Source organism: Vigna radiata, chromosome 9 (genome assembly GCF_000741045.1).
Source record: "Vigna radiata var. radiata cultivar VC1973A chromosome 9, Vradiata_ver6, whole genome shotgun sequence".
In the NCBI taxonomy this organism is placed as follows: domain Eukaryota; kingdom Viridiplantae; phylum Streptophyta; class Magnoliopsida; order Fabales; family Fabaceae; genus Vigna; species Vigna radiata.
Window position 1 is genome coordinate 5,961,662 of NC_028359.1, and position 12,733 is coordinate 5,974,394.

At 30.9% G+C, this 12,733-nt stretch overlaps 1 long non-coding RNA gene across 2 annotated transcripts; it reads right to left on the bottom strand.

Annotated features, from left to right (window-relative positions):
• Positions 1–879: 879 nt before the first annotated feature.
• Positions 880–3,628, bottom strand: LOC106773693. 2 transcript variants are annotated; one of them, XR_001376678.2, is made up of 3 exons: positions 3,274–3,628; positions 2,158–2,426; positions 880–1,352 (listed from the first exon to the last, which is right to left on the bottom strand). It is a non-coding gene; the product is annotated as an uncharacterized LOC106773693 (long non-coding RNA). The 2 variants fall into 2 exon arrangements; XR_002669728.1 differs by lacking the exon at positions 2,158–2,426 and having other exon boundaries at positions 3,274–3,597.
• Between the last annotated feature and the right edge of the window lie 9,105 nt (positions 3,629–12,733).

A 12,733-nucleotide genomic window follows, 5' to 3' on the forward strand; every position in this document is an offset into this window, starting at 1 on the left:
GCAGTTTGGAAATGCAACTTGGTAAGCTAATAATATTGTTGCTATAAAAAATGTTGCCAGTGAGATCTAGAGTCTCCAATGAAGATAAGCGACAAAAATCATCTGGGAATGACTCTACAGATAGATTGCAGTTACTTAAATCTATTGTCTTCAAAGAGGGTAGACTCAGTTACAGATAGATTGCAGTTACTTGATTTCCTTCAAACCCTCTGGCAAACTGTTAAGTTAAATCACAATCGATGATGTTATAAGGTATGTAACTTTGTTATAGTGACTTTTTACCTACATTCTACATTTATTTAATGGATAATCATTTTTTTAAGATTTAAAATTTAATTCAAAGCTTAATAGATTAAATGTAGATTTAATTTATCCAGATATAATTTAACATTACTGGTAATGTACAGAATAAAATAGCTTATATAATATCTACTTTAAGAAAGCTTAAATATGGAAGTTTTCACAAAAACTAGGGGTGGGCAAAGTATACTGTATTGCACTGAACTATAAAAATTTATAGTTAACTATAAATTAGTTCAAAAAAACTGCACTGAACTAAAAAATAGTTCAATTAACTGAACTGAACTATTTTTAGTTCACCTGTACTGCAGTACAACAATTCAGTTAACTAAAAACAGTTTCACCTATACTGAAGTACTAAACTGAACACCTGTGATACCCACCAAGCACGCAGTACTACACTGAAAATATCAAATGTCTGCAATTTCTGTAATCAAAGCACAACACTGAAACTTCAATTTAAAATAAGAGAACAAATTATGAATATCTTACATTACTTGAGATTTGAAGATCCAATTAACGGAAGCAAGCAAACAAGAGCATCAGTGTGAAAAGCAGATTATAGAAGCACATAAGAGATACCCACATGGTTTTATTAAACACTATGATATAAGACAAACAACATTAACAGAACAAAGTAAGAATCTTATCAAGAAAGATTAGTTTTGCTAAGGTACATAAGGAAGATAATCAGAGTTGCCTAGTTAGCTATGATGATCCAGACCATGATGGCTAGTCAACATCATACTATAAACAGCTGTGATGTAATTCGAAGATCAGTGTTTCAATACTAATGCTATTTGAAAATCAGTGACCCTAAATTGCCTCCTCCCATGCTACAAAGAAAATAGTTTAACAAGTAGAAACCAATAACTACATCTGCATCTGCCAGTAAAATTTGAAAAATAGAGTATAAACCTCTCTTTGTGGGGCTTCTCCACTGAAGGAAGACACAACAACTCCAGTCAATGAAGTGGCAATTATGGAACCAACAAGTCCAACTCCAGCCCATAAAAGCCAACCCTTCTGAAGATTGAAAGGCTCCCTCAAATCTGTAACAATGTTTTTACCATTGAATTGGAAAAGCATTAGTGACTAACATGTTTTAATTCTTCTAAATAGAAGCCAATTGCAAACTAAACTATGGATTAAAAAGAGATTTAAACCAACATGATGCAACAAGACTGAAATACAGCAAGCTCATCAAGTACAATCAAGTCACAAACTTGTACTTGATGATTATTGCCTAAGGAATAATCAGTAAATTGAAAACAGCCAGAGAAATCTAGAGTCTGAAGAGATTTCATGATATTATAATATTATTGTTGCTTGGTATACTAACAAGGCTTGTGCAGTCTCTCAAACTCAAGAATGTAAGCTTTGCAAGGACTCCAATAGATTCATGAACCGAGGACAAACTTGTACATCCATCGAAATCAAGGTACTCAAGATTTGTTGTCGGGGTGTTTTCAAGTTTAGTGCAACCAGAGAAATGTAGAACTCTCAAGGAACTTGGACTAAATCCATTGTGAAATTCGATGCTTATGAGATTGCTGCAATTTCTTACACTCAAGAAAGCAAGCTGCTAAAGAAGCCCAATTGATGGGTGGACAAATGATAAATCTGTGCATCCTGAAAGATCCAGACGCTAAAGGCTTGGGACCCCCCCCACTAAAATCAGGAGTCTCCCTAAGATATTTGGAGTTACTCAAATCCATTTTTTTCAGACATGGGAAATGCTGTGGTGAATTAAAACAACCAGATATTAGCATCTCTTTTTAAAACATACATTTCATTATGTCACTTAAATATTAACATCTCTTTTTAATAAAAATGAATAAGAAGACATTAAAATACCTTGCGGTCTTCCCATAAACAGTTGATGCTACTATTAGGCATGTTCAATTCCACAAGGCCATAGGCTACAAAACTTGATGGCAAAGAACAAAAAGGATAATCATGCCACAAAAGATATGCAGCTTCTGAGAAAGAAAATTAAGGCTTCCCGAAAAGCTTTATGATATAATGAGTAATCTAAGGTTGTTCATTTTTGACAATCCATCAATGCTACATTCTGAAATAGCTTCCTTTTCATTTAGAACTATGGCTTTAACACGATTTGTTCCCTGGAAAACATGGAATAAACATGTGTAAAAGCAATCAATCACCTCAATAACAGTATTATTTTGTTCCAAATATAAGATCTTTAATAATATCAATGTCGCAGAAAATTTATGGGATGGGATAAAATATCCTGATGTAATCCGTTGTTTTATTTAATGATTTGATACAATCTTTTATATTTTCTTATACTGAGAGTTAGGTTAGAAATGTATAGGATAATTATACTCTCTTTTAATCCCTTTCTCATTTAATTTCGGTTTTATCTTCATAACCTTTCATAATCATCTTCAATTTTATCTTCATAACCTTTCATAATCATCTTCAATTTTATCTCCATAACTTTTCATAATAATCTTAAATTTTATTATCATAACCTTGAATGCCATTTATATAATTTCGGTTTCTTGTGTGAATTCTCTTTCACATAGACAATCATGTTTAAAATACTATTTAGCATTAAATGCCAGTGTTAGGTGAGTGAAGGGTGAAAAATATATATACCATGCCAACAACAACGCCTCTTAGAACAAGGCAAGCCATAACAGAGGCTATAAGTTGAGCGACCCAGTAAAAGAGTGCAGTTGAGTGACCCTTCGAAAGCAACAATCTTTCCTTAGTTTCCATCAAATTCCTCATAAAAATGTCTAAGCTTTGAACAACATACAACACTAAAACATACATAATCTTAAAAGAAACCTAAAATTAACAAAAAGATAAACACAACACGAGTCATTGAACTGAGGACATTAACTGGTGTCTTTCTCAAAACCCTACAAAGTAAAGTAGCAGCACAAAGAGGTAAAAGCAGAGATAGACAAATTCAAACACAATAATCAAATCAGTGCTTACCTTGACGGTCGGTGCGGCAGCGAACAGCAGATTCCCTCGACAAACGATACGGCAACAACCACGACAAGGACGATTGGAGCAATAGCAAATGTGGCAGGGACCCTCGACGACTAGCCTCCTCCCTCAACCCCAACCTCGCTTAGGCCACAAATGTCAGAGTCACGGTGAGCAGCGGCCGCGTCACGGCAGGACCAGGGTAGCGTCACCGTAGATTGGGTTTTCATTTTCGTAGGGTAAGGCAGTGTGTGATTCATGTTGTACAACAAAATGGAAAAGAGGATAGTGATGGGAAAAACGTTAAAAATAAGCAAAAATTAATAAGTCTAATTTTTCTTAACCGAACTAAATAATAGTTTAATTAATTATAAGTTATTTTTAATATAAAATAATACGGTTAACTATAAATTAATACCGTTAAAGTTATTTTATATTTCATAACATAATAATAATTTATTACACGGAGATAACATATCATATATAGACATTTCATTTCCATGGTCGAGCTGATTTGAGAAAGACATGCGAACTTCTTTTTTTTACATAAGAATGTTTTTCAATTTTATATGCTATTATTACACCAACTACCTTATGAATACATATAATTAATTATATTATAAATAAGATCCTTTTATAATTTATATTTTGCTAATCATTACTTTTCAGAAAATATTATTTACAGAAGGTGAACACTAATAATTGTATTTCCTATCATAAATTATATATTTTATCATTTTCTACTTAAATAAGAATTAGTATCAATATATTTATTGCATTATGAATAACAATTGTTTTTATACAAGTATAAATAACACTAACAACAATAAATATCTTCTTTTCGATCGATAGGGAGAAAATGGGTGCAAGTTTGGTTATCCTATTTCGATGTCTAAAATCATCTGAACTCAAACTTATATTGTGTGAAAATTTATGTCATTTTCTAAAATATTAAGTAATTTTGTTTTACAAAAAAGTATAAATTATAACAAATAAAATATTATATTATCAATACTCATATTTATACTTAATGTCTCATTTAAAAACCTGAATCGTATTCATGTCTAATTTAAAAACCTAAATATTATTCATACTCATATTAAAAGAAAATCATTTATAATTTCTACCCACCTTCATCATTGTTAATAAAAAAATATATTTATTTTTTAATTAGATTTGAAATTAATTACCTACTTTATCTTTCGGTTTTTTATTTAACATACATAATCTTTGTATTTTTCTGGGTGTTATTTTTTAATTAAAAATCAACAAAGGGTTATTATTTCAGATAGTTTTGAAATAACTAGTTTAAAACAATAAATATATATTTATTAAATAAATAAATAAATAAGTTTTCTTCTTTTTATTTAATATTTTAATAAGTAGGGGGAATTAATAAAAGATACAACACTGTTTTATATACTACTAGTGAGTCATGTGAGTTTAAAATTAATGTGGATAATCAATGCGTTCAATTAATATTAAACAATGTATTAATATTATATATTTGTCTTTATCAGCAACGATTTATTATATAATAGAACAATGATACTTTCATAATATTTTTTTCATAGTATTTTAATATTATTTATCAGTATTGATTTAAAATTACTTTATAATTAATAATAATAAACACTAAGAACCGATGATATAATAGACATAAATGGTATTAAAATGTTTGAAAAAAATATTCTCAAATCCTTTATATTATTATAAAAAATGGAAATATCTTGACAAATGATTTAAATTTTATTAAATATAAATTATTGTATATGAACGGCCATTCACTCTTTCACTTAATTAATATTATTTTATTCCATTGTAAGAAAGGAAACAAAAAAACATTCTATGAATAAAACTGTTACTAAGAGTACTGTTTTCTTCACTCGTCACCCTTAAACCCCCCATACGTTTCAGAAACTCGTAATTCCAAATATGGTTTCAAACAGGCACGTGTCATTAAGAACATGGTCCTTATTATCACACAATAGTCAAAACCCACTTTAATCCAAATTTATCAAAATCATCTGCGTTTATTTTCTCTGCATTTTGAAGGTAACAATGTTTCTGAACATTCACCATTCCTTTCGTTTTCATCCAAATGATCAGAGCGTAAAGACAAATACAACTACATATGATATACCAAACATTTTTTGTTCTAATTTATGTTGTCCCTATTGAATTCTAATACAGATTTTCATTGAAGTCAGTTGATTTCTGTAACTTTTTTAATGATGTCTGTTGTAGCAGTAATCTTAACATTTGGGTGTTTTTCTTTTTCATCAAAGCTTTGTTTTTGTTTTTAAGGGTGTGTGTGGAGTGAAAAAGGGGTTGAAACCCTTGATTTTCTCATCTGGCATTAGTCACACAGCACTCAAATGGTTGTTGACCTTCAATTCATGTCAACCCTCTCATGTGANAAATGACTTCTTTACTACTATATAAATAAAAATGTGTTATATGTTAGTTTGTAATTTTTTTATTTTTCTAATAAAAAAATTAATTTGTATAAATTTCTTTGTAAAGATTTATATACAAATAAAATTTTGTTTGAACTTGGAGAGAAACAAAATTGTTTAGTTTTTTTAAAAATAATAGGACTAAATTAAGACAAAATAAGAATACAGGGACCAAATTGAGACAAATTAAAAATATAGGAACCAAATTGAGACAAATATAATGACACGTGGTCTGATAGTGACACGTGGCACTATCAGTGCCACCTCACATTGTCATTGTCACGTGGCTCAATTTCAACTTGACACGTGACAATATTTTAAAAAAATAAATAAAAAAATTAAAAATTAAAATAAAAATAATTAAAAATATATTTAAAAAATTCAAAAAAATCACGAACTGACACGTGTCACCCTTTTTAACAATGTTAGTAAGAAACTAGCGACAGTGACCTAATTGCTTCAATTTTTCAAAAATAAGGACCAAATTGAGAAAAAAAAAATAAAGAACCTAATTGAAAAATAAAGACTATTAGAATGATTAAATTTTTTTTACATAGGAATGTTTTCAATTTTATATGCTATTATTACACCAACTACCTTATGAATACATATAATTAATTATATTATAAATAAGACCCTTTTATAATTTATATTTTGCTAATCATTACTTTTCAGAAAATATTATTTACAGAAGGTGAGTACTAATAATTGTATTTCCTATCATAAATTATATATTTTATCATTTTCTACTTAAATAAGAATTAGTATCAATATATTTATTGCATTATGAATAACAATTGTTTTTATACAAGTATAAATAACAATAACAACAATAAATATCTTCTTTTCGATCGATGGGAGTAAATGGGTGCAAGTTTGGTTATCCTATTTCGATGTCTAAAATCATCTGAACTCAAACTTATATTGTGTGAAAATTTATGTCATTTTCTAAGAACTCGAATTTATTTCTTTAATGTTTCTAAATATTAAGTAATTTTGTTTTACAGAAAAGTATAAATTATAACAAATAAAATATTATATTATCTATACTCATATTTATACTTCATGTCTAATTTAAAAAACCTAAATCGTATTCATGTCTAATTTAAAAACCTAAATATTATTTATAATCATATTAAAAGAATGATTTATAGTTTCTATCCACCTTCATCATTGTTAATAAAAAATATTTATTTTTTAATTAGATTTGAAATTAATTACCTATTTTATCTTTCGTTTTTTTTATTTAACATACACAGTCTTTGTAGTTTTTTGGGTGTTATTTTTTAATTAAAAATCAACAAATGATTATTATTTCAGATAGTTTTGAAATAACTATTTTAAAACAATAAATCTATATTTATTTACTTCATTTTATTTAATATTTTAATAAGTGGTGGGGAATTAATAAAAGATACAACACTGTTTTATATACTACACTAGTTAGTCATGTAGTTTAAAATTAATGTGCATAATCAATGCGTTCAATTAATATTAAAACAATGTATTATATATTTGTTTTTATCAGCAACAATGTATTACATATTATTATAGAAAATGCAAATATCTTGGCAAATGATTTAAATTTTATTAAATATAATTTATTGTATATGAATGGCCATTCACTCTTACCCTTAATTAATATTATTTTATTCCTTTGTAAGAAAAAACAAAAAAAAAAAAACATTCTATGAATAAAACTGTTACTAACAGTACTGTTTTCTTCAGTCGTCACTAGGATGACAATGGGTCGGGTCAGGCACGAATAGTGCTTACCCGCAAGCTAACCTGACAAAAAAAAAAATCCATCTGCTACCTAACTTGTTATTCGCACGATACCTGTTTAAAAATATCTGTAGATACCTGCAAATATTTAAAAAAATATATTTTTTATAAATTATTAAAATTAAATTTAAATAGAATTTCAAAAAAAAAAATATAAAATATAATATAAATTAAATTAAATATAAATTAAAATTTAATTTTTGTTTCGGTCGAACTGGTCTGAGGGTCAATCGTCCTTCTTTGCTTTGTTCTCTTTTGATCTTCAATCCTTCCTGAGAATGCCATTCATTCTCATGGGTTGTTGACGTGTAGAAGACACTCCGATGTTCAAAATATAAAGAGGTCTAAATTTTATTAGAATAGAAGAGGAAGATTGTACCTAGACATCAATTGCATATTTATAGGGCCTATGGCAAGCAAGTCCATTGATTAACTATTAGTGCAATATATTTTTTAGCCAATCAAACCCAATAATAAATAATCAATATCGTATATTTTGTAAAGAGTAAGACAATCTGACCTATTAATTAGTGCAGTATATTTTTAGACAATCAAATCGAATAATCAATAATCAATACTGTATATTTTGTAAAGAGTAAGGCAATCTGACCTATTAATATTGGTTAATTGTCCACAAATGACAATTAATTCCTATCGGTATACTTCATATAGTAATATTTTAATTAAATTTAACCTTGTAAAATATAAATTAATGTTAATTTTAATTAAATTTAACTTCATAAAATAAAAATTAAATTTTTATTTTTATTTTTTGCGGGTAGCGGATATCTGCGGGTACGGATAGTATAATACCTGCACCCGACCCGTTTATAAGCGGGTATTAAAATATCCGCTATCCGCGGGTTTCGGATAGTAAATATCCGTGGGTATCAACTATCCGTCGCGGATTTTATCTGCGAATATCTGTGAGCGCGAATTTTTTTGCCATCCCTACTCGTCACCCTTAAACCCCATACGTTTCAGAAACTCGTAATTCCGAATATGGTTTCAAACAAGCACGTGTCATTAAGAACATGGTCCTTATTATCACACAATAGTCAAAACCCACTTTAATCCAAATTTATCAAAAATCATCTGCGTTTATTTGTTCTGCATTTTGAAGGTAACAATGTTTCTGAACATTCACCATTCCCTTCGTTTTCATCCAAATGATTAGAGCACAAAGACAAATACAACTACATATGATATACCAAACATTTTTTGTTCTAATTTATGTTGTCCCAATTGAATTTTATTCTAGATTTTCATTGAAGTTAGTAGTTTTTTGTAACTTTTCTAATGATGTCTGTTGTAGTAGTAATAGTAGAAAATGAGACTTATTATTATTCTCAATCATGAAAAATACACTCTCATACCCTCTATTTGTAATAATCTAGTTCTCCTAAAAAGGGAAATAGGGAAACTAGGAAAAATAAAAAAATAACGTATCTATTTTCTATAATTAGGAAGATTCTAAAAGATATTATCTCAAATTACAACACTCCCCCTCAAGTTGGTAAATGAATATCAATCATTCCCAACTTGCCAACAAGATCTTGAAATCTATCCCGAGGAAGCCCTTTTGTAAAAGTATCTGCTACTTGAAGTTATGTAGGAACATGAGTTGCAATCACAAAGCCTCTGTCAAGATTATCTTTACAAGAAAATATTTGAGTTTTCCTAGGTCTTTCATTTCAAATTGAGCTGCCAAATTTTCTTTTAATGCCAATTTTTCTGTTTCATCATCTCCTACAATAATCATATCATCCACATAGACAAGCAATAGAATGAGTTTACCTGTAGAAGAGTGCTTTATGAATAGAGTATGATCTCCTTGACTTTGTTTGTATCCCAAGGAAACCATTGCTTTTGTAAATCTTTCAAACCATGCTCTAGGGGATTGCTTAAGACCATACAATGCTTTCTTCAGGAGGCATACCTTGTTTCTTTCATTTTTCACTTCAAAACCTAGGGAATCTCCATGTATACTTCCTCATCTAGATCTCCATGAAGAAAGGCATTCTTCACATCCAGCTGATGTAAGTCCCATCCAAAATGGGCAACCAAAGCGAGAATAATTCGAACTGTATTCATCTTTGCAACTGGGGAAAATGTCTCCTCATAATCAATCCCATATGTTTGGGTATATCCTTTTGCCACCAATCTAGCTTTATATCTTTCTATTGTCACATCCGCCTTATGTTTCACTGTGAATATCCATCTACACCCTATTGCCTTCTTGTTTCTTGGCTTATCAACAATCTCCCAAGTTGAATTTCTTTCTAAAGCATTCATCTCTTCTTTCATGGCTTGATTCCAATGTTCAAGTTTCATGGCCTCCTGGATTGAGGTAGGAATTTATGTGACACCAATGGCAACAATAAAACTTTTGTGCTTATCAGAGAGATTGTTAGTGCAAACATACTGAGAAATAGGATATTTATCACATGATCTTCTTCCCTTTCTCAATGCAATGGGTAAATCCTCAATAATACTTACCTCCTCCTCATTGATATCTTCAGGGATCCTCACCTCCGGATTAGACAATTTTTCTTGCTCGAGAGTCGAAGTGGGTTGTTCTCTTCTTTCATATTTTTTGCTAAAAAAATTGTCTTCCTCTTCTTCCTCACTGTGGGCTATGTTAGTTTCATTGCTCAGGTCTTGGGCATCCTACAAAGACAAACATGGTAATGATAAGGAGAGTTCATCCACTTCAAGTGTTTTCTCCCCCTGAAGTGGTGGACTGACATAAAAGGATTTTGTTTCATGAAAGGTGACATCCATGGTGATAAAGACGTGACGACTCTAAGGATGATAACATTTGTACCCTTTTTTTATTAGAAGGATACCCAATAAAGACACATTTAAGAGCTCTAGGATCTAATTTACCACGATTAGGAGGGTGAGAGTGAACAAAAACAACACATCCAAATACTCGACTAGGTAGAGTCGTTATTAGGGAAGAAGAAGGAACAAAAGACAATAGAGACTCTATAGGACTAATGCCATTTAAGATACGAGTGGGTAACCTGTTGATGAGATATGTGACAGTTAACACAACTTCTCCCCAATAATTTTTTGGAACAGACATTTGAAAAAGAAGAGCTCTAATTACCTCAAGAAGATGACGATTCTTTCTTTCAGCAATCCCATTTTGTTGAGGGGTGTTAACATAGGTTAGTTCATGAACAATAACATTATGAGACAAAAAATTGAGAAATTCATGATTCACATATTCATTACCATTATCAGACCTAATTCTTTTGATAGTATTTCCAAATTGAGTTTGGACAAGACGGAAAAAATTAACAAAAATTTTGAAAACTTCATATTTATTTTTCATAAGGTATGTCCACGTGACAAGGGTGCAATCGTCAATAAAGGTAATGAACCATTTGGCTCTGGAAATAGAATCTATGACAGGACCCCAAACATCAGAGTGAATTAAATCAAATGGAGAAATACTCTTTTTATTACTAATAGGATAAGATGCACGGTAGTGTTTTGACAATTGACAAATATCACAATTAAAAGACTCAACAGATTCCTTGGTAAACAAATGGGGAAATAAGAATGATGGATGCCCAAGCCTTTGATGATGTAACCATATTTGAGATTTTGCCCACGTCTCAGATATAGCTTATTGACTCATGATTTGGGTGTTTCTTTGGTCATCAAACTCTAAAAATTACAACCCACTTTGCCCCTTAGCAGTTAAAATCGTCTTCCCTGTGGCAAGGTCTTGAAAGCACAATAAGTTGGAAAAAATATTACTGAACAATTTAAATCCTTTGTGAGTTTTTGCACAGAGATAAGATTATTAGCTAATTAAGGAACATGTAAAACATCCTTCAATATAATAGAGGAGTCCAAAAATATATTCCCAGAGCTGCATACAGGTATAACCTAACCATTTGCAACTATAATAAGTTTTTCTTTATTGCTTTTTCCATATGAGTCGAAATACCCACTAAAAGGTGTCATATGATCAGTTGCACTCGAATCAAGGATCCAAATACCTTGTGACACATGACCAACAGTATTGAGACAAATCTTACCTTTTATGGACAAAATACATGATCCAGAGGGCTTACTCATTGATTCAATCATTGCTTCCAAGCACTGGAGTTTCTCCTTATAAGCTTTCATATCAAGATCTGGTGGTGGTGGTGATGGATTAGACTAGGATGGGCTAGATTGATTGGTGGCTTCCCGTTCTGAGGTAGCATGATTTACCCATTTTTTAGTAGGCCCTTTGTTGTTTCCCATGCGCTCGAGAACATTCTTTCTTCCATGGAGTTTGAAGCATGTTTCCTTGGTATGTCCATATCTTTTACAATGTGAGCAATAGTCTCCATGAGTACCTCTTTCAAACATTTTTCCCCCAACATTTGTTCCCTTGTGGACTCTCTTTCCAATTGTCATGGCAGAGCCTGTGTTGGAGATCCCTCCATGAAACATGATAGTTCTCCGAGTTTCTTCTCCTCTTACCATAAAAAAAAAAACTTATGACAGGGGTGGTAATTTTTCTCTTCCAAAAATTTGAACCCGGATTGGGTCGTACTCATGATTAAGGCCCTGGAAAATTTAAAGATTTTTTCCCCTTGAATGAATTCAGCAAGAGCGGCAGCATCTGTTTTACACATCTTTATTGTTTGGATAGGATCGAGTTCTATCCAAAGACCATACGGAAAGAGAGCCCTGTTTTGTATTAAATATCTTGTTTTTGATATCATAGGTAGCAGCAAGATCTTTCTTAAAGAAAAAGTACTCTATAAATCATCCCATATTTCTTTTGCAGAAGAATGAAACATATAATTTTTCCTTATCTCAGGAGTCATGGATTGCCACATCCAAGTCATAATTAATGAATCTTCCTTGTCCCAAATTGAAAAATGCTCGTCGTCTGGTCCTGATCCTCCTCCATGTATGTGATCAAGTTTTGAGCGACCCTTGAGAATCCTTAGAATAAATTGGCTCCATTGTAAGTAATTATGACCATCCAACGAAGAGGTACTTCTATATTTGGTAGGTCATTAGGTACCCCCAAAGGAATACTTTTTTGTTCAGACATCCCGTACCCAAGAAAAAAAAGCAAAAACTTCAAACTCAGATCTACTCAAATAAAGGCCAAATGGGTCGTCACCAATCCTAGGAATAGACTTAGGAGGCTCCAGAGACTCTTATGTGGTGGCGACGGCGAGTGGGTCTCACTATGAAAA